Below are 23,683 nucleotides of genomic sequence, written 5' to 3'. Positions count from 1 at the left end.
AAGGAAATGCATTTCTGGTTTTATTTCACCAGTATTGAAGAAGCACTTGCTAACCCTTACTGTAGCTGGTGAGGATACCCCAAGCACTGCCAACTGAGGACCTCCTTCAAAGGTGAACAGAACTCTCTTCTACCAAGCATAGAAGATGCTGGCAGCATCCTTGAGCCACTGAGTAAAACCTCAATAGAAGTGCCCCATTGATTACAAATATGGATAAAATTACCAATAAAAAGTTTGAATTCTCCAGGTGACAAATCACTACTCGTATGGATCCACCTTATACTACAGTGAACAGTTTATGGCCCAATGTGTACGTCCAATGTGAATGTTACAAATCAAACCTCAAATGAATGATGAAGTGACCTGTCTTCTTAATACCAGGAATTTACACAATACTGTACAGCGTCTGAAGTGCGTTGAAGCTACCGATAGGACCTTGGCGCATAGTGTACCTCCGTAGAATCTGATTTTAACTGTAGTCAATTGAAAAATGTATATAGCAATCTTTTCTAAACTAATATTCACAAAAAAAAACTCACAAAACTAATCAGCAGTTACTTACTGTGAATTAAAACCTCTGAGCGTGAAAAGTGCTAGCAGCCATTTTTCAGTGAATGGCGTTTACCAGGGCTCCTTTTATGCTTGTCAGTAGTGATTTGTGCTCTTTAATGTGAGCCCGAGATGGCCTATGCTGATGATGTGGGCATGTGGAGTCAATTGTAAATTGCCAATAAGAAAAATCACACAAATAAAATAATAATCTGCTTATAAGCCCTTAAGTAAGAGATATAGACTTTACCATACTGATTATTAATCAGTATTATACTCTACAAAGTATAATAAATAATTACATTGAAATATATATCAAAGGGGGCGCTAGTGAGCACCAATGGGCTAGGACACTCGGTGTTAGAGCTCTGGTGAAAGAATCAAACAACCCAGAAAACATCTTCAATTGCAAGTAAATTCTTATCTAAACCTGAATTTACTTAGTTTAAATGACTACAGCAAAGCCTAACAAGAGAAAAAGCATTGCGCCTTTGTCTCCTTTATAAAAAAGCTCTGCAAAACCGGATGACCCTGGTATCACCTCCATCATGTAAGAACTCCGCTTCGTGAGCTGTTGGTTGAAACCAAACAAGACATAAATGATATGAAAGAAGATCTTTTGAATTTAAAAGGTGAACTCAGCATTATTACATCGAGAACAGACACCTTAGAAATCAAAGTGCAAACGTCCGAGGACTTAATAAAGCAATTGCTTCGGCAGACCACACATATCACAGCCCTGGAACGTGCACTGGAGAACTCCAATAACTATGTGAGATGGAACAGCTTTCGCTTGCTTGGGCTGCCGGAGGGCCGTGAAGCCTATGATTTGATTGATTTTCTTGCAGTGCTCCTGCTCCAAATCTTGAAGATGAATAATGATATCAAATTGGACATTGATGGTGCTTACCAAGTACCGCAATCTGATGCTTACCAAAAAAGATATCCTCAACCTATCGTAGTCACACTTCTGCAATTCAACCAAGAGCTTAAAATCATGCAGCATGCTAAATTGCATGCTCCGATCTTAATCGAGGGAAATACATTAATGATTATTTCTGATTTATCCAAAGAAACTGCTAAGAAGAGGAAACATCTGCTATCTTATAGGCCCAAAGGGTAATCAAGGAACTGAAAGGGGTTATAGCTGAACTGCTTCAACTAATAGCCAATCTGTCAATCAAATCAGGAAGGATTCAAGAAGACTGGAAAGTGCTGAATGTTACGCCGATCTTCAAGAAAGGTTCGAGGGAAGATCCGGGAAACTACAGACTGGTGAGTCTGACCTTGGTACCGGGAAAGATGGTAGAGGCGCTGATAAAGGACCACATCATTGATCACCTTGATGGATACAATCTAATGAGGATCAACCAACACGGCTTCAGCAAAGGAATATCTTGATTGACAAATTTGTTGCACTTCTTTGAGGGAGTAAACAGGCAGATAAACAAGGGTGACCCGGCCGACATTGTATATCTGGATTTTCAGAAGGCATTCGACAAGGTACCGCATGAACGAATAGTTCAAAAAATTGTGAGCCATGGAATCGAGGGTGAAATACTCACGTGGATTAAAAACAGGTTGATGGATAGGAAACAGAGAGTGGGGGTAAATGGACAATACTCGGACTAGAAAAGCATCATAAGTGGAGTGCCGCAGGGTTCGGTGCTTGGACCCGTGCTATTCAACATATTTATAAACGACCTGGAAATTGGTACGACAAGTGAGGTGATTACATTTTCAGATGATACATAAGAATTGCCGCTGCTGGGTCAGACAAGTGGTCCATCGTGCCCAGCAGTCCACTCATGCAGCGGTCCCTGGGTCAAAGACCAGTGCTCTAAAATGAGTCTAGCCTCACCTGTGTACGTCCCAGTTTAGCAGGATCTTGTTCAGCTTAGTCTTGAAACCCTGGAGGGTATTTTCCCCCACAGCAGACTCCGGAAGAGCATTCCAGCTCTCCACCACTCTCTTTGTGAAGAAGAACTTCCTTACGTTTGTACGGAATCTATCCCCTTTCAACTTTAGAGAGTGCCCTCTCATTCTCCCTACCTTGGAGAGGGTGAACAGTCTGTCTTTATCTACTAAGTCTATTCCCTTCAGTATTTTGAATGTTTCGATCATGTCTCCTCTCCGTCCTCTTTTCAAGGGAGAAGAGGCCCAGTTTCTCTAATCTCTCGCTGTACGGCAACTTCTCCAGCTCCTTAACCATTTTAGTCGCGCTTCTCTGGACTCTTTCGAGTAGTACCGTGTCTTTCTTCATGTACGGCGATACAAAGTTATTCAGACTAGTGAAGACACAGAAAGATTGTGAAGACCTGCAACATGACATAAACATGCTCAAGAAATGGACTGTGACATGGCAAATGAGGTTTAACGTGGATAAGTGTAAAGTGATGCATGTCAATGCAGTTCAGTACTTGAAGAGACCCCTCAGAAAAGAGACTTGGGAGTATTGGTTGACAAGTCAATGAAGCCATCCGCAGAATGCTAGGAATAATTAAGAAGGGGATTACAACAGATCGGGGAAGGTTATCATGCCGCTGTACCGGACCACGGTACACCCCCACCTGGAATACTGCATCCAGGACTGATCGCCATATATGAAGAAGGACACAGTACTACTCGAAAGGGTCCAGAGAAGAGCAACTAAAATGGTTAAGAGGCTGAAGGAGTTGCGGTACAGTGAGAGATTAGAGAAACTGGGCCTCTTCTCCCTTGAAAAGAGGAAACTGAGAGGGGACATGATTGAAACATTCAAGATACTGAAGGGAATAGACTTAATAGATAAAGACAGGTTGTTCACCCTCTCCAAGGTAGAGAGAACGAGAGGGCACTCTCTAAAGTTAAAAGGGGATAGATTCCATACAAATGTAAGGAAGTTCTTCTTCACCCAGAGATTGGTGGAAAACTGGAACGCTCTTCCGGAGGCTGTTATAGGGGAAAACACTCTCCAGGGATTAAAGACAAAGTTAGACAAGTTCCTGCTGAGCCAGAACATATGCTGGTAAGGCTAGGCTGAGTTAGGGCACTGGTCTTTTACCTAAGGGCCTACAAGGGAGCGGACTGCTGGGCACGATAGACCACTAGTCTGACCCAGCAGCGGCAATTCTTATGTTCTTAGACCAGTAAGCCTGACTTTGGTTGTTGGAAAAATAATGTTTGCTGAAAGAAAGGGTAATGAACTTCCTAGAATCTAATGGGTTACAGGGTCCACTCCGAGGCAATATGGCTTTACTAAAGGTAAATCGTGCCAAACGAACCTGATTGAATTTTTTGATTGGGTGACCAGAGAACTGGATCATGGACATATGCTAGATGTAATTTACTTAGATTTCGGCAAAGCCTTTGACACTGTTCCTCATAGGAGGCCCTTAAACAAACTTGAAGGGCTGAAGTTAGGACCCAAAGTGGTGAACTGGATTAGAGGCTGGTTATCAGACAGACGCAAGAGGGTGGTGGTTAATGGAAGTCACTCGGAGGAAGGAAAGGTGAGTAGTGGAGTTCCTCAGGGTTCAGTGCTGGGGACGATCTTGTTCAATATGTTTGTAAGTGACATTGTTGAAGGGTTTGAAGAAAAGTTTTGCCTTTTTGCGGATGATACCAAGATTTATTACAGAGTAGACACTGAGGAGGGAGTTGAAAACATGAAAAAGGATCTACAAAAGTTAGAGGAATGGTCTGATATCTGGCAACTAAAATTCAATGCAAAGAAATGCAGCGTAATCCATTTGGGGATTAATAATCGGAAGGAGCCGTATATGCTGGGAGGTGAGAGGCTGATATATACAGATGGGGAGAGGAATCTTGGGGTGATAGTGTCCAAAGATCTAAAAAACGAAAAAACAGTGTGACAAGGCGGAGGCTGCTGCCAAAAGGATGCTGGGCTGTATAAGGAGAGGCATAACCAGTAGAAGAAAGAAGGTGTTGATGCCCCTATACAGGTCGTTGGTGAGGCCCCACTTGGAGTATTGTGTTCAGTTTTGGAGAACGTATCTGGTAAAGGACAATAGAAAACTTGAAGTGGTCCAGAGGAGAGTGACAAAAATGATAGGAGGCTTGTGCCAAAAGACATATGAGGAGAGACTGGAAGCCCTGAATATGAATACCCTAGAGGAAAGGAGGGACAGGGGATATATGATTCAGTCGTTCAAATACCTGAAAGGTATTAACGTAGAACAAAATCTTTTCTAAAGAAAGGAAGATGGTAAAATCAGAGAACATAATTTGAGGTTGAGGGGTGATAGACTCAAGAGCAATGTAAGGAAGTTCTTTTTTACAGAGATGGATGCTTGGAATGTGCTCCCGAGAGAGGTGGGGCAGACTGGATGGACCATTTGAATCTTTATTTTCTGTAATCTACTATGTTACTAAGTCTGGTGTTGGCAGCCGATGAGAAGAGCACAGAAAGGAGGGACTTACCAGTTGAGTGGAGCTCACAGGGGGGGGAGGGATCATATGGGGAGATAAGTGAAGAGAGATAGTGATGGGCAGTTAAGTGAGTGTATTTGTAGGTAAGTAAGAGGAATTTGAATTGTATTTGGAAATGGATGGGAAGTCAATGAAATGTCTTTAGGAGAGGGGTAATGTGAGTAAAGCGGCTTTCTTGAAATATGAGTCGTAGCAGCCAAATTCTGGAGGGATTGGAGGGGAGTGAGAAGGTTAAGCGGAACACCCGAGAATAGCGAGTTGCAGTAGTCTAAGCGCGATGTATCTGTGGTCTATTCTGTAAAAACATGCAGTTGAGCAGAATCATAAAAAACAAAAAATGCATCTTTTAGCTGTATTTTGTTGCCGTTTCTATATCCACTTGTAGAAAAAATACTGCAGATTGTGATTAAAGATGAATAATGAACAAGCTAGTCACAATTTCGATGGAATTCTACCTCACACAAGCTTATGACATCTTGAATTTTTGAGCAGGTTTGTAGTTTCATTGTAAATAATCGGGAGCTGCCCCAACTCTTCAATCGGCTCCAGCCGCCGCAGGAGAAGGAGTTGGACAGGCGTGGGAGACCAACTCCGCCCCCAACAGCCCTTGCTGAGCCACTTCGCCCTCAAAAAACAGCCTCCTTCGGAAGGGCAGCTCCACTGCTATTGGGAGCTGCCCAAATTCTTCAATCGGCTCCAGCCGCCGCAAGGGAAGGAGTTGGCCAGGCATGGGAGACCAACTCCGCCCCCAACAGCCCTTGCTGAGCCGCTCTTCTCAACTCTTTTTGAAAAATTTTTTTTTAGAAAAACAGAACAGTCTCCTCCACTGCCCCAAATCTCCACTCGGCTCCAACCCTAAGGGAAGGAATTGGCCAGGTGTGGGAGACCAACTCCACCCCGACAGCCCTTGCTGAGCCGTCTCATCTTTGAACAAACCACCCCCAACAAAGCAGCTCCTTTCAGCAGGGCAGGCGGGGGAGACCAAATCTGCCCAAGTGATCCTGTGGCGCTACCTTTCAAAGACTCTTCTACAAGATTACTCCACTGCTAGACAAGCCTCTTCACCAGCAGCCCGGCTGAAGGGCTACTAGCGTGAACCAAAAAGCCATCTAAGACTCTTCCCCCAAAGAACAGCACTATCTCTACCCTCACAAACCTCCACCACTCATATCATGTCTCCAACTTTCCAGGCCACTCCCTTCCCCACCCCCCCTTCCCACCACATCCCCAACCCTCCTTACAACACTATACTTCACCATCCCCATCATTACAGGCCAAGGCAGACACAGTGATCTTGCCTCCCAACACAAAAACAACTGTACCAGGAACCCTGCCAACCTCATCCCCATCCTAACCTCCCCACCAGCCCCCACCAGCAATACTCTCAAATTTGCACTCATCAATGCAAGATCAGTTAACAACAAGATCTTCCTCCTCCACGACCTCATCTGTGACAACACTTGGGATGCCCTCATGATCACTGAAACCTGGCTCCAAGACAACGATGGAATAGCACTAGGTAAATTGTGTCCTCCAGGCTACCAGGCTAACCTTCTCACGTATTTCTGGGAAAGGAGGTGGAGTGACTACCATTGTCAAAACTTCCACCACACCAAAACTGATAAGCTCTATCAACATTCCCACCCTATAAGCTCTTGCTTTCACCATAGGCCACAGGCACAAAATCAACCTCATACTACTTTACAGAGCCCCCAACTCCCCAGCAGAAACCCTAGAGTCCCTCCTCGAATTCATCACCGAACTATCCATCTCCCACAAACACGTGACCATCCTGGGAGACTTCAAATTCCCAGACTACCCCAACACCTCAGGACAAAGTGACAGCTTCCTCTCCTCCCTCACCGACCTGGGATTTCACCAAGCTGTAACCACCCCTACTCACTCAGCAGGCAACATCCTAGACTTAATTTTCATCCTTAGAGACCCGACTGCAGAGCCTCAACAAACAATCTGTACTACTACACCTACATCTGTACGACCACCACCTCATTGAATTCCAACTCCCACTCGAAACTATCCCAGCTCCGCGAAAAGACCCTATCCCACTCACCCGATGCCAACTCCCTAATTCAGTCAACTGTTCAGTTATGGCCACAGGCATTCTCAATTTAAACAAAACCTGCACTCAACATCCCCACTCCATCGACCTAGCAGCCTCCACGTGGCACTCCAACATCCAATCCCTCTATAACAGCCTCGCTCAGACAAAAACAACACGAATAACCACCAACAAAACGCCTGCTCCCTGGTACACCAGTGACCTCCGATCCATAAAAAGATCACTCAGGAGAGCAGAAAGAAACTGGATCAAACACCCAAATTCAGAAACCAAAGCCCACTGGGAAAACATATCTGTCACCTACAAAGCTGCCATACTAGAAGCAAAGAAAGCCTACTACTCTCACATCCTACAGAAAGCCCCAGCTAGATCCAAACAACTGTTCGCCCTCACAAACCAACTCTTCACAAACGCCCAAGGAAAAAGCCACAACAACCCAACAAAATTTGATAGTAAGACTCAGACTTTTTCCAGTCCAAAGTACAAACCATCCACAATAATCTTGACACCAACACCAACTCCCCTCCAGCACATCCCCAGCCTAACCCAAGTACCCCATCCTCTATCACTCTCCCCCAACTTCATATGGCCACCTATGCTGAGGTTCTTGAAACCCTGAGAGAACTCAAGCCCTCCAGCACCATCCTCGACCCCTGCCCATCCAGCCTCCTACTGTCCACAGAAGACACCATGGCAGAATCTATCCTCCCCATCATTAACTCCTCCCTCTCCACAGGTACAATACCTCTCAGCTGGAAATCGGCTATTATCAAACCCACTCTCAAAAAACCCACTCTCAACCCTAACGAACCCGGCAACTACTGCCCAGTCTCCAACCTTCCATTTGGCTCCAAACTAGAGAATGACACGGGGAAAAAATCTGTGCCCGTCACTGCACCGTCCCCGGCCCACCATCCTCTGCACCGCCCCACAACCGCCGTTCCCTTCACCGCCCCGTCACCGTCACCGCCATCCCTTTCACTGCCCCGTCACCGCCACTGCCATCCCATTCACTGCCCCGTCACCGTCCCCGCAGCATCCATATAAGCCTCAGTACTACGAAACACCATAAAGACAGAAGAGAGTTCTGCCACTACTACTACTGCACTGAGAATCTGTTTCAGTGCTTCTGCCCTGTAATAAAAACAGAACATAAAATAAATCAATTAACTTGTCCTCCCTTTCAATGACGTGTCCCCCATGTTCACCTATAGCTCGAATCAGGTCAATTGTGCACACTAAAAATGCAGGAGGATCTGGAACGTGAGCGCAGGCAGGCAGTGATACAAAAACAGCAGACACCCGACCGACTGCAGTGTTCCGCCATTTCCCTCCCTCTATCTCACCTTAGATGTAGAGTATGCTGGCTTTCTTTTTCGCCCAGCCACATGTGCGGGTGCTCATTTGTTCATTATTCTCCTCTGACACAACCGGAAACAGGAAGTTGCAAGAGAGGAGAAGATTGATCAACGCGAGCGCGGCTTTTTGAACGCATGCGGCTGGGCGAAAAAGAAAGCCGGCATACTCTACATCAGTGTTTTTCAACCTTTTTACACCCGTGGACCAGCAGAAATAAAAGAATTATTTTGTGGACCAGCAAACTACTAGGACTAAAATTTTAAAACCCTGTTTCCGCTCCATCTCCGCAAGCTCAGTCACCTCAGTAACTATAGAAAAATAGACAAATATAGTGCAAAATGTAGACAGTAGATATAAATTTTCAAAACTGACACATTTTGATCACTAAATTGAAAATAAAATCATTTTTCCTACCTTTGCTGTCTGGTGATTGATTTCATGAGTCTCTGGTTGCGTTTCCTTCTGTCTGTGTATCCTTTCTTTCATTTCTTTCTTTCTGCACTCAGGCCCAAGAATTGTCCCTTTCTATTCCCTCCCTCTTTCTTTCCTATGTCTTTAGTGCCCCCGGTGCCTCCTTCCCATGTCTTTAGTGCCCCAGGTGCCTCCTTCCCATGTCTTTAGTGCCCCTAGTGACTCCTTCCTATGTCCCTCTCACTGCCTTCCACACTTTGTCCCACCCCTACCCCCGAAGCCTGCATGCCTGCCTGTGCCTGTCTACCTTTCTCCCTCCCTAGCCAAAGCCAGCCTGCTGCCTCCCTGCCACTAAAAAAAAAAAAAAAAAAGCCTCCCTTCTTTTCCTCTTCTCTTACTGCCATGCTGCAGCTGCTAAAGCCGGAAGTCTTCTTTCCGACTCAATTCTGATGTCGAAGAGGACGTTCTGGGCCAGCCAGGCAGCGATTGGCAGGCCCAGAACGTCCTCTCCGACGTCAGAATTGACGTCAGAAAGACTTCCTGTCGGCTTTAGTAGCTGCAGCATGGCGATAAGAGCAGGAGAAAAGGAGAGGCTTTTGTTTTCTTCGCACGGACCGGCAGAAATTCAACCGGCGGTTGCTCTTCAGTTCAAAGGTGAGGTGGAGGGAGGGAGATGGCGGGGACCGCGCGATCTTGATTGCCTCACTGCGGGGACAAGTCCATTCACCGTGCCACGGGGCGGTGAATGACCTTGTCCCTGTCCCGCAGAGGCCACTATTTTTTGTTCCCCATTTCAGCAGGTTACCCGTGGCTAAACGCGGCTAGCCGTGGGTAACCACCACCGTGTCATTCTTTACTCCAAACTCCTAGAACGACTAGTGCTCTGCTGATTATATTAGTAATATAGTCAAAACTTGCTTTTTCAAATTATGGCTGGTTCGCTCGATTTCTAAATTTCTTGAGCCAAAATCCATTAAAATATTAATTCATTCTCTGGTCATAGCCAAAATTGATTATTGCAATTCTATTCTACTTAACATTACATAAAAAGAAAAAAGAAGGCTCCAATTAATACAAAATACGGCTGTCAAACTTATCTATAATGCCAAAAAATTTGATCACGTTACGCCTTTAATGATAGACTCCCATTGGCTTCCTATCAGCCACCGCATCACTTTCAAAATATTACTTTTAGTTTTTAAATCTTTAATTTTTAACGAACCTCAATTTATCACCAGATTGTTAATCCCTTATAACACCTCTTGGTCTCTTCGTTTGACATCTCAAAACCTCCTAACCATTCCTTCTTTAAAAATTATAGGCACCAGAAGACAAGATATGTTTTCAGTTATGGCCCCTCAACTGTGGAACTCACTACCACTGTACATTAGAGAAGAAAAAGATCTTACTTTATTTAAAAAAACTTCTAAAAACTTATCTTTTTAACGATGCTTTTAATCTTTCCTCTTCTGACCTATAATCAGTTACATTAAGTTCTGATTTTTTACCCTCCCTTTCATTTTTTCCCTTTAACGAATTGTAACTTTTTCCCCCTACCCCCCCCCCCCCCCGACTCATGTCTATCTTGGATTTGTAAGTCTGAAGTTACTTTGTTAGTCTTCATATCTTTGTATTTTATGAAGTTGTATATCGCTTAGCAAACTGAATAAGCGATTCATCAAATATTAATAAAAACTTGAAACTTAAAACTTGAAGGTGCCCTGTCCCCTGCTCAATCCAGCTTCCAAACAGGCCACAGTCAGTACTCTTGGATATTATTGATGACAGCTGGTCAATACTCGACAAAGGCAGTGACGCAATACTAGTCCTACTTGACCTCAGCACTGCCTTTGACACTGTCGACCACTACCTCCTCATATCTAGACTCCATGACCTTGGAATCAAGGACTCTGCCCTCCAGTGGTTCACCTCCTCGCTCCACCAAAGAACCCAAAGAGTCCTACTAGGGGCGAACAAATCTAACCCCAAGCCTATCAAATACGGCGTTCCCCAAGGCGCCCTTCTATTCCCCCTCGTATTTAACCTCTATATCAGACCTGTCATTGATATAGCCCAGAAGTACAATGTTAAAATCCACTCCTACATCGATGACATCCAGCTGCTCCTCCCACTAGGCGAAAACCAATCATCCCAAATCACCAACCTCCAACACTGCCTCTCTGACATGAAAACCTGGATGACAAACCACAAACTACATCTGAACGCCTCCAAGACCGAACTTTTATGGATCAGGAAAAAAGTACCAAATACACACATCCAACACTATCTTGGGACTCCACCTTACTAACAGCAGCAGATTAAGTACGCAGCCTAGGAGTAACGTTAGATGGCCACCTGTCCCTGTCCACCCACATATCTCAAGTAGTCTCTACCTCCTTCTACTACCTCCACCAACTGAGAAGAATCAAACCCTACATCTCCACACCTGACCTTGCCCAACTCCTCTACGCCTATGTCCTCTCCAGGATGGATTACTGTAACTCCCTATTTAATGGAGTAGCCAAAAAAGATCTCAAGCGCCTCCAGCAGGTACAAAATGCAGCAATCCTCCTCCTACACAGTCTCAACTACCACGATCCCATCTCCCTAGCCCTCCGCGCTTAACACTGGCTTCCAATTAACCAATGCTGTGCATTCAAGGCCCTGGTAATAGCACATAAAATAATTTATGCCACCACCCCTACCTACATAAAATCCAAGCTAACCCTGTACACCACCACCCACCCCCTCTGCTCAGAAATGAAGAAACGCCTATGCACCCCCCCCCAGAAAGGTCCCTCCTGTCAGAAACTGCCCGCAAATGCTCCTACAGCCACTTCATCCTCCAACTCTGGAACCAACTTCTCCACAAATCAGACTACAGAACTCATTGATGACCTTCCGGAAAGCAGTAAAGACCCTCCTCTTCAACTAAAATTCAACCACAGTCTATGCCTCACCCCCCTTAAACCCCACTCCCCTCTACCCTCTCTTCTCCATTCGAAACTTCTACTTAAGTTGCTTTACAGTCCATTCTGTACTTAAATTACTGTATAGTCCTTGTATTTAAACTACTGTATAGTCTTTGTATTGTCCAAATGTACTCCACTGTAAATGTAGACTGTTCTGAACTACTGGGAGGACGGAATAAAAATCTAAATAAATAAATAAACAGAAACTTGAATTTTACAAGTACCTTGTATTTTGTTATGATATGATTAAGTAACTAGTTCAGATTGTATAGTACTATATAATGGTTAGAGCTTTACTATGTACTTCTAGTCTTCAAGGGCCACCAACAGGTGTGGTTTTCAGGATGTTGCTGATGAATATACATGGAAAAATGTGCATATTTTGGAGTTAGTCATCAAATAAATATTTCTCATGCACAATAATTAAGGCTATCCTCAAAGTTATTTCGTCTGGATCTGTTCTCTAAATCCTCCACTTGACGCTGTAAGTCTTCAAGTTGTGTCACTGCCGATTCAGCCATCGTCTTAGTCTCCTGCATTGCTGTCGCCACATGCTCGATGTGATCTTCAGAGGCTGCCACTCAACCACCCAACTCGCCCACCTCCGCCCAAATCTCAGCGAAAGCCGTTTTTACATCTGCTCACACTCCTACCATTTCAGTTTTTAAATCACAAAACTACTGATCTACGTTCCCTGCTGCCAGTAACGCACCTTCGGCTGGAGGAGCTGATGAAGTTCCGGACTGCGCTGCCAAGGGCTGCTGCACCATTTTAGTAGGGCCCAATGGAGAACTGCTCATGTGCAATCAGGTCTTAACACACACAGTGCCTGGAAACTGGAACTTTTCCAGTTTCTTCTTACTCACCATGCACTCCGCTACCGTACAGCCCCTTGTAAGCGGTTTTGACTGCTATCAAAGGAATTTTTATTCTTACAAAGCACGAGCCGCAACGGAGCTCAAAAACTAAGCTGCCATTCTTCCAGATGATGTCCAATCCCTTCTCTTTTTACCAATTCTGTCCCTATCTCTCTTCCTTGGATAGACTACTTGACACTGATCTTTTGATTATGTCCTTTGTTTTCTGACATGTAGCTTTGTTCCTGGTTTTTTAAGATTGGATTATGTGATGAGATATTGACCTTTACTTTAGAAACATACCACACATATGTAATACCACTTATATGTGTATATCACATATCCACTATAATAAAATCCTTAGCGCACATGCGCACTTCAAACTCTGTGCTCCGTGCCTCCATGGTAGTGTGCCGCGCATGAGCAGTACCTTCCTCAGCTGATTTACTGCCCTGATCTCCGACACCGGCTGACTTCCTGCCTTCTGACAACGCTGCCACTGCCGGGACACCTCTACTTCTCACCCTGGATTAGAAGCGGCAGCAGCCACAGTTTCATCAAGCAGAGACAGGGCATTTGCTACGCTGGCCAACTATGATAATGTGAGGCGGGCTGGCCTAGCAAAAGCCCCGAGGCTGTCTGGGCTAGCAGATGCTGGACAGGGAGAGCAGGGAAGGGATGCTGCTGGACAGGGGGGGGGGGTAAAAGGAAGGGAGAAGGGCTACAGCTGGACAGGGGGAGCAGGGAAGGGGTGTTGCTGGACAGGGGGGAGGTAAAAGAAAGGGAGTGGGGCTACTGCTGGATAGAGGAGCAGGGAAGGGGTGCTGATGGACAGGGGGGAGATAAAAGAAAGGGAGTAGGGCTACTGCTGGACAGGGGGGAGCAGGGAAGGGGTGCTGTTGGACAGGGGGGAGCAAGAAGCAAAGAAAGAAACAAAGGCTTCAGTGCCCCATTGTGCTAAAAGTTTACACATCTATTCTAGCATCCATTAATTTAACAGGCTTAAACACTATATAGATATAATAATAATAATAACTTTATTTTTGTATACCGCCATACCCAAGGAGTTCTAGGCTGTTCACATTTGTTTATCAAAAAAAATTACAAGTGGTTTAAAAAACAATTGAACAACTATTAGAAGCAAGCAATGAATTACAAGTAGTTCGAAACAATTGAACAATATTAGGAGCAAGGAAGTAGTTGAAGTTAGAGAGAGAGGGGGGAGTGTAGATCAGGGGGGGTGGAGGTGGGTAGGTTGGGAAAAGAGGAGATTGTTGTTCATTGGAGAGGGGTGTTAGGTGTCTTGTCCATGGAATAGGTGAGTTTTGAGAGATTTTCTAAACCCGAGATAGGTGGGGGCCTCAAGGACCATTTGGGCTAGCCATGGGTTCAGTTTGGCAGCCTGGAAGGCGAAAGTTTTATCAAGGAATCTTTTGGAGTGACATAGTTTTAGGGAGGGGAAGGTGAACAGCTGAATTCTGCGGGAGTGCGATTCAGGTAGAAGTGAGGGTTTAAGTAGCTTGGGGATAGGCCAAATACTGTTTTATAACAGAAGCAGGCGAATTTGAATAGGACTCTGGATTCAAAGGGTAGCCAGTGAAGTTTGTGGTAGAAAGGGGTGACATGTTCCCATTTTTTCAGGCCGAATATGAGGCGGACAACAGTGTTCTGGATCATTTTAAGTCTCCTAGTGGTTTTCTTCGTGGAGCTCAAGTAAATAATATTGCAGTAGTCTAGTGTGCTAAGGATGGAGGATTGTACTAGCAGGCGGAATGAGGTCTCGTCAAAGTATTTTTTAATGGTGCGGAGTTTCCATAGCACTGAGATACATTTCCTGACTGTGATATCTGTCTGTTTCTCCAGGGATAAATGTTTATCTAGTGTGACTCCCAGTATTTTTAAGGTTTGTTCGAGGGGGAAAGTAGATCCTTTCACTCGAATTGTGGTGTCTTTGATTTTGTCATTGGGGGTAGCTAGTAAGAATTTTGTTTTGTCGGGGTTTAGTTTTAATTTGTAGGATAACATCCAGCGTTCTATCTGAGTGAGTATATTTGAGAGTGAGGTAAGGAACTCTGGTGTGAAATTGGTTAGTGGGATGACTATTGTGATGTCATCCGCGTAGATAAAGAATTTGAGTTTGAGGCTTTGCAGGAGGTTTCCTAGGGAGGTAAGGTAAACATTAAATAAGGTGGGGGACAGGGGGGAGTTTCATATATATATATATATATATATTTGTATCATATATATATATATATATATATATATGAGTTTCATATATATATATATATGAGTTTCATAAAATTACTATTTACTCAGTCAATATTTAGCCAGCAGTAGTCAGAATGCTTTTAAACCCTGACCATCATTGGCTAAGTGAGACCCAGATTTTCACTGCCAGGCTATGTCTGGGAACCAGCATTGAATATCTGGGTCTGTCAAGACTGCAGCTGGCCAACTGAATTTATGAGGTCCTGGTTGAATACTGGTTGGGACCCACATAAGGGCATCTGTAAATTTCTAACCCCCCAGCAGTTCCTATTCTCCTTTGCAATGACCCCATGATCAGCTCCCTTCAATCAATTTTCATATGCTATGAAGTTGTAAGGTGCATTTAGTGGCATAGTAAGGGGGATGCGGGGGGGGGGGGGTGCAGACTGTCCCAGGCACCATGTCAGTGGGGGTGCTGGCACCTCTCCACCCTGCCTTGAAATACCATGTCTCACGCCATCCCTACCCACCCCCACGTACCTTCATATTATCTTTGTTAGTGTGAGTAACTTCTGCTTGTTGCTCGTGCCAGCTTGATTCCCCTCTGAATCACTTCCGGGTCATGGGGCCAGGAAGTGATATCAGAGGGAATCCAGCGCTGGCATGAGGAACATGCTTGCAGAAACCACTTGTGCTGGTGAAGATTAAGAGGTATGAGGGGGAAGGAAGAAGCAGGGGGGCATGGAAGAAATGGTGGTACTGAGAGGAGGGTATGAGGGTGCAGGGAGAGGTACCTCCATCCCGGAAGCCTCCTACGTTTACTCCGCCAATGGGTGAATTAAATGTTTGTTATGAAAATGAATGTGTGAAACATAAAAATAATTATTGAAAATCAGAAAAAAGAGACATTTTCTAAAACAGAACTGGTTTGCCCATTGTACATTCTTAAAATATCCATGGTGTTGTTAGATTTCTCTATGCTATCAATCAGTTAGCCGACACATTCATTAAGATTGATATATGACTTTCTGAAATTCCAATGACAGCTGCAACAAAAGTGAACTAGTAAAATATCATTTCTTTAGTAGGGGATATGGCAATCAAAATCATATCACTGACAACAGAAAAGATGAGCTATGCCTTTTTAGCTGGGATCATTTTACCATGTGGGAACACTGGGCTGCAAAGTCACAGTCTGTTGTTCTCAAACCGCAAGGAGATGTTCCCTCAGTGTACTCCCGACATCCCTGACTTCAGTCCTCTCACAAAGCCCAGCCCTCTCACCCCCACCCCTAATCCCCACAAGGGCTACCTTTACAAAACAGTAGTGGTCTAGGGGATTCTGGGGGTCTTTGAGGGTCTGGGGGGTCTCTGACAGAAGCAATGTCCAGTTGTTCTTGCCTTGTGCCACACTACCTTCAAAATGGAACCCCATATTTTTCCGACAGAATGAAAAAGTAGAAAATCACTGTACTAAGGGTCTGATTCTACAAACAGGCATCTTACTGCCTTTTATAGAATTTGCCCCTAAGTGTGTAACTGAGACTAGGTATTCTGTTAACCTGAAAATTCTATGTTTAACTTTTCATTAATCTACTGTAACTTGTTTATTTTTCTTAGTTGATGTATTAATGTTCTAGAGCAGGGGTAGGCAACCACGGACTTGAAGTGTCACAACTTAGCTGGGCTTTCCAAAATTTCTACAAAAAAATATGCATGAAATTCATTTGCATACACTGCATGCATTGTATGCAAATAGACCTTATGCATATTCACTATGGGTTGTAACTCTCAAGAATCGTGGATGCGCACCCTTGTTTTAGAACTTCTTTAAAATGTTACTGCTGACCCTTAGCAGCAGTCTTGCAGTACTACTACTGGGATTTACTAGCTGCCATATAAGGACTTTTTATTTTTTTTTAAATTATATAGCAACTTGAACCACTTAATGACACCAATCTAATCTCTTTCTTGTGAAACTAATCATTTTTATGTGACAACAACATTAATGCAAAAGTGTCAAAAATAATACTTATCTGGAGGAAAAGTCCATAGTCTGTTATTGAGACAGACATGGGGGAAGTCACTGTTTGCCCTAGATTGTTAGCATGGAATGTTGATAATATTTGGTTTTTTGCCAGGTACTAGTGACCTTGATTGGCCATTGTGAAGATGGACAACTGGACTAGATGGACCATTGGTCTGACCCAGTAGGCTATTCTTATGTTCTTATCTGTTGCAGCAACCTCTCTGCCGTTCTGACAAGGGCTCCAAACACTCTGCCTCAGAGACGTCCTTGTTCTTAATGAGATCCCTTCAAAAATGCCTGATCCTGGGGGTTTCATTTGATAACTGCTTCAGGGACTCGGGTGAGCCGATTGTCTGACAGATATCTTCCCCGCCGAAAAAATGAGCGATGAATATCAATTTAAGTGGCTGTGTCTTAACAGGCTTAAAAATAACCGGAAATGAGTAAGCTGAAGCCCAAACAGGTCTCGGCTTTAAACATCCAGGAATAATTCCATTGGCAGTGAGTGTTTTGCTCACTGCTGGAGGCTAAATATTGTATCCATGAAGATCAGCAAGTTTATCATCAAGGACAGCAGATACATTATTTGGCAGCTCACACTGCATTCTCCTGTAGGGTTATCATAGCTGGTGTGTTCTGCCCAGAAACTATTTTATCACTCCTTCTCTCATGGAGTATAAAATATCCTGCAGGTAAATAGCACCAAAACAGCCTCGGCAAAGCTTGTATCTCAATATAAGGAGGTACTGGAGCTCAGATTGGGCCAAAACAATATGATTTAAAAGAGACGAAGAGCTGATGAGAGAGCAATGAATTCAGGAGGCATCCGCTCAGCACAGCTGTATCACATGACCTCATAATTGATCTTATTTCAGTTTAATTGTGTCCATTGAACTTAAAACAATGTACAGAGTGCAAAAACTACACAATTGATAAAATCCCAAAAAAAATGAATATAGAAGTCAGATCATATATATATACAAAACAGCACATTGCACATAAAATTTCATATTATTAAATCTGTACCCAAGTTGAAATAATAAAAATCCCAGGAAATGACATAGACAACCCATAATGCTTGAGATCTTATTATGAAGATCAATATGTTATTTCTTAATGCATTCATTAATTTTTGTCCTATTTCTACATTTAATCTATTACAGAGTACCTGCTAATATTTTAATGAAATTAAGCAGTTGTATAAGACACATCTGTAACACTGCTTTCACAAACTATAGAAAGTGACTTCATGGATCATTGGCAAATTTACTAAAAGGTGTTGGAAAAATGCTATTACCTTAGGGCAGTGGTTCCCAACCCTGTCCTGGAGGACCACCAGCCAGTCAGATTTTCAGGATAGCCCTAATGAATATGCATGAAGCAGATTTGCATGCTTGTCACCTTCATTATATGCAAATCTCTCTCAAGCATATTCATTAGGGTTATCCCAAAAACCCGACTGGCTGGTGGTCCTCCAGGACAGGGTTGGGAACCTCTGCCTTAGGGCAGGAGTGTCAAAGTCCCTTCTCAAGGGCCGCAATCCAGTCGGATTTTCAGGATTTCCCCAATGAATATGCATGAGATCTATTTGCATGCACTGCTTTCATTGTATGCTAATGCATGCATATTCATTGGGGAAATCCTGTAAACATGACTGGATTGCGGCCCTTGAGGAGGGACTTTGACACCCCTGCCTTAGGGGAATGGCATACCGAAATAAGAAAAAGATAAAGGAAATTCATCAGGACTGATTGCAAATATAGAAACGGTATAACTTTAATATCAACACTTCTAAATATAGCATGTACAAAGATTACTTTCAAAGGAGTTTATTGTCTTTAAAAAGCTTGAATGTTAAATTATACATTTTGGTGGGAATCTCTGTGTTACACTTTTAAAATGGAACGTATGATGGCCATATAACAGGGGACATTGTACGAAGTTTATGGATATTTGGGAGCCATTGACAAAATTATGTGATTGTTGATTTTTCCCTTTCATAATACACGTCCAGGATGGGTGGGAAGATATTTTTTAAATTTAGAGTATATCTTTTGGATATGTAGATGGTGGGAAGGGGGAGTGATATATGTATTTGTCATAGAATATAATTTTGACTGATTGTAAGTTCTGTTAAAGTGTAAAATGTCTGTAAAATATGTTGCACTTATTTTTGGCTTTAAAATGAATAAAGATATTAAAAAAAAAAAGCTTGAATGTTATGCTAAAAGGCAAGGAGTCATGTTTTTGGTTTGTTAAATATGGGCCTACAGACATGTCTAATATCTGAAAAACAACAGCCTGCATACTGAAATAAACCAATTCCTTTGTGAGACTTGTTATAGAAACCACTTATGAACACACAGTTTAGGGGTTACCACACATTCAAATGCATGTCACTTTGGAAGTGTTTCCATTACAACTGTTGAAAAGCTACATGGTTATTCTAAAATACTTCATATAATCACAGGACATCTGGTCTCCTCCATTCTCTTCTCCTCATACCAGAAACCCTAGTATTCCTCTTATAAATACAGACAGTTCATATCAAAATTTAGATTCAAAAGAGAAACCCATTACTTAGTCCACAGTAGTTATACTGTATACTGTTATAGGACTACAGGCAAAATAAGTGTGAAGAATTATGAATAATTAGCTGTGGTATGATAAAAGAGTAATGAGGTAGAAAGCATTTCATTTAATTGAGGGCCCCTTTTACAGAGCGGTGGTAGTGATTATCCCACGGCAAATGCACTGAAGCCCATTTAATTCTTATGGGCTTCGGTGAATTTGCCACGGAAGTATTGTTACTAAAGCTTTGTAAAAGGGGCCTTGAATGAGGTCCTGAATATTAGATCCACTAAAGGCAGCTCTTAAAAATAACATTTTAATTGAATTTACATAACTATAATCTACCTTATCTAGTTTGAAATTAAAATGTTATAATCATTTATTTATTCATTCAATTATCTATACTGTTATCCCAAGGGAGCTCAGAATGGTTTACATGAATTTATTCAGGTACTCAAGCATTTTTGTCTGTCTGTTCTGGTGGGCTCACAATCTATCTAATGTACCTGGGGCAATGGGGGGATTAAGTGATTGCCTAGGGTCACAAGGAGCAATGTGGGTTTGAACCCACAACCTCAGGGTGCTGAGGCTGTAGCTTTAGCTACCGTGCCACATTCTTCCCTTCATTTATTCTGCCTTGCAGTCAGAACACTAATTAGTCTAAAGTAATGATTCTCAACCCAGTTCTTGGAACACACCAAGTCTATCAGGTTTTCAGGATACTCAGAATAAATATACATATGATAGATCTGCATACAGAAGAGGTTGTGCTTATTAACATTTATCATGTGCATATTCATTGTGACATTCAAATACTTCAAAGGTATTAATGTAGAACATAATCTATTCCAGAGAAAGGAAAATGGTAAAACCAGAGGGCATAATATGAAGTTGAGGGGTGATAGATTCAAGAGTAATGTTAGGAAATTCTTCTTTACAGAGAGGGCTATGGTGGAGAAGAAAACGGTGACAGAATTCAAACAAGCGTGGGATGAACACAGAGGATCTCTAATCAGAAAATAATGGCTATACATTGAAGGCCAGTACTGGGCAGGCTTGCACAGCCTGTGTCCCATATATGGACATTCAGTTGAGGATGGGCTGGGGAAGGTTTTGATGGCTGGGATGGTTAAGATGGGCTGGAGTGAGCTTTGATGGAGACTCCTGTAGATAGAATCTACAGGAGTCTCCATCAAAGCTCTTATTTTCGCAAAAGGCAAGTTCGATCACGTCTCCCCATTCCTCTCCAAGCTTCACTGGCTCCCAGTATACTCCAGAGTCCTCTATAAATGTGCCTGCATAGCCTTCAAGATTCTACATGGCGTCCTTCCTCCCGTTATCCCACTCTTTTGGAATTCCTCAAACCCGCTCTCTACTAGATCCTCCCAAAAACTGAAACTATATTTCCCATCTATAAAAGGTATATCCCGCGCAGGAAAACTTGGAACATCCCTCCCCATTAGAACCACAGAACTCTGGAACAACCTCTCATCCCCGCTCAGAAATTCTAGCTCCTTCCAATCCTTCCGCAAACACTTGAAAACTTGGCTCTTTTCAAAAATCTAATCACCTCCCGTTCTCTAGTACCCTTTCCCTATCTATCTTCTCAGTCCCTCTCCTATATCCCTTCTTTGTAGTTCATAAGAACATAAGAACATAATCAGTGCCTCCGCCGGGTCAGACCATAGGTCCATCCTGCCCGGCAGTCCACTCCCGCGGCGGCCCAAACAGGTCACGACCTGTCTGAATCACCAGAAGGGGCTCCCTTGCCACCTTGGTTTCTCATTGAAGTCCTATCTTCCCATCAAAGTCCTAACCCTCCGGTCTTGCACATGCACGACCTGGTTGGGTTGCTATACTTATTACCTGGTTAGCTTTCCTCTCAACCTCTGTAAACCGTGCCGAGCTCTGCGTTTGCGGAGATGGTGCGGTATACAAACCTAAGGTTTAGTTTAGTTTAGTTTAGTTTAGAATCTAAGCATACTACTAAGCAGGGCTCTGGCCCAGAAATATCTAATAAAAAGGACCATTTAAACTTAGGGCTCCTTTTACAAAGCCAAGCTAGTGGTTTTAGCACATGTACTGGATTAGCGCACGCTAGATGAAAATCTACCGCCTGCTCAAAAGGAGGCAATAGCGGCTAGCACGCATGGCAATTTAGCGCGCTATTCCACGCATTAAGGCCCTAGCGTGGCTTTGTAAAAGGAGCCCTAAATTAATTTATGGAGCATGTATGGTTGGGCAGACTGGATAGACCACTTGGGTCTTATCTGCCATCATTTACTATGTTACTATGTAATATCCTGAAAAGCTAAACGTTAACAATTTTTAAAATGCCTCCATCAGAAGGTATATTTGTGAAATTAAATAGAATATTTGTACCACAATAGACAGCAGTTAGTTGCACAGTACAAAATGTTCTCTACAGGACAGCAGCGTAGCCAAGTTTATTAATTTCACACCTCTCCCTTGCTTCAGCATAGGGTGTTATTCTGAGACCAACAGATACATTCAGGACAATTTCTTTATGGTACTATATAAGTTGCCTCTGGTTAGGAGGCAGAGCTTCTTCTCTATTTAGAATTCAAACAAGAACAAAGCCTAATTCATTCTAAACATTAGTCCCTCTCTCCAAATGGTAAGGGTTCAGCTATGCCTTTAACTCCTCAGAAAGTTTCTAGTTCCCTCAAGCTTTTTGATTTGATGCAGCTATTTTAATTTTAAAGGCTATCACATAGTACACGGGGCTGGAAAATCCAGTTGAAAGAAATTCAAATTAAAGAAAAGAAGATAATTCTATAGCAAATTTCTCTGCAAATTTCTCATAACAGGAATCTTTTAAAAAAATCAGATCTTGTGTTCTCAATCTGGATATATCCAGTTTGACCTGCCTATGTAGGTAGAGTTATTATATGGCTTCAGAGAAAGGAGGACTGATTTGACACATCTGGGTTTTAGAACATACGAACATAAGAATAGCTTTACTGGGTCAGACCAATGGTCCATCAAGCCCAGTAGCCCGTTTTCACAGTGGCCAATCCAGGTCACTAGTCAATATTCCATGCTACCGATCCAGGACAAGCAGTAGCTTCCCTCATGACTTTCTCAGAAAGCGATGGAAATAAGGAGGACAGATTGAGATGTCTCGGTTTTACTTCAATTTAAAGCAATGGAAGTAAAATCTGGATATCTCAATCCGTCCTTATGGTAACCCTAGGGATTTTATGGGAGAAGGTCATTTATTTTATGTATTTTTTAAGGTATTTATATACCACTTATCAAGGTTATCTAAGTGGCTTGCAGTCTATCTAATCCATCTCATTCTAATTTGATGACGCAGCAAAGTTTCTGGGTCTGTCCCTAATCCTGTCTTGCTTATGACTTTTTAAATGTAACTGTATAGATTTTACATTTGGCTTCTAAAACTGGACTGGTATCAGATTGAGGCTCTTCCAAGTATAAACACATTTGGTAGAAAAATTTCCAAACTGTTTCTTATTTGGGTATATGTACAACTGAAACAATCCAGATATGTCTAGATATATTTTGTTTTTCAGGGTCAAGGTTTCAGAAGTTTGTCATCAGGATCTGCCTTGATTTCCATATAACTGCCAATAGGGTTGAGTCCACAAGTCCATAAAACTAATGCATGCTCACATTATTCGCTCTCAGAGTTTTGCTGTGTTTTTGCCAGCTGCCGTTCCAATTGCTGCTACACATTGTCTTGTTTAAAGTGGCTTTGAATGGGTTCACATTCAAAAGGAGAAAAAGAAAAAAAAAAACCCTCTTCCTTCTACGCAGCACTGCTACTGGTGCTGCTACATCCTGCCTGCCCATTCTGTTCAGGTCTTTCCACTGAACCAATTGATTTCTTGATTCATTGTCACTTTCCTGCTATATTGTTGTTGCTAGTTTCACTCTAGCTTCTGTCACATTGAGAGGTCTGCTGCCTGGCAGCTCTATTTTCCACAAGGGTGTTTTGTCATAGAAAATAGAAACATGATGGCAGATAAAGGCCAAATGGCCCATCTAGTCTGCCCATCTGCAGTAACCATTATCTCTTCCTCTCTCTGATCCCACATGCCTATCTCATGCTCTCTTGAATTCAGCCACAGTTTCTTTTCAACATCAAGTGTGTAGATCAAAGGACTCAGGCACTGCACACTGCAAATAAAATCAGTATAAAAAGCTTATCCTTCCAGCTTCCTGATGTAGC

This window comes from Geotrypetes seraphini, chromosome 3 (assembly GCF_902459505.1).
Source record: "Geotrypetes seraphini chromosome 3, aGeoSer1.1, whole genome shotgun sequence".
Lineage (NCBI taxonomy): Eukaryota > Metazoa > Chordata > Amphibia > Gymnophiona > Dermophiidae > Geotrypetes > Geotrypetes seraphini.
Note: the sequence above shows the minus strand (reverse complement) of the source record.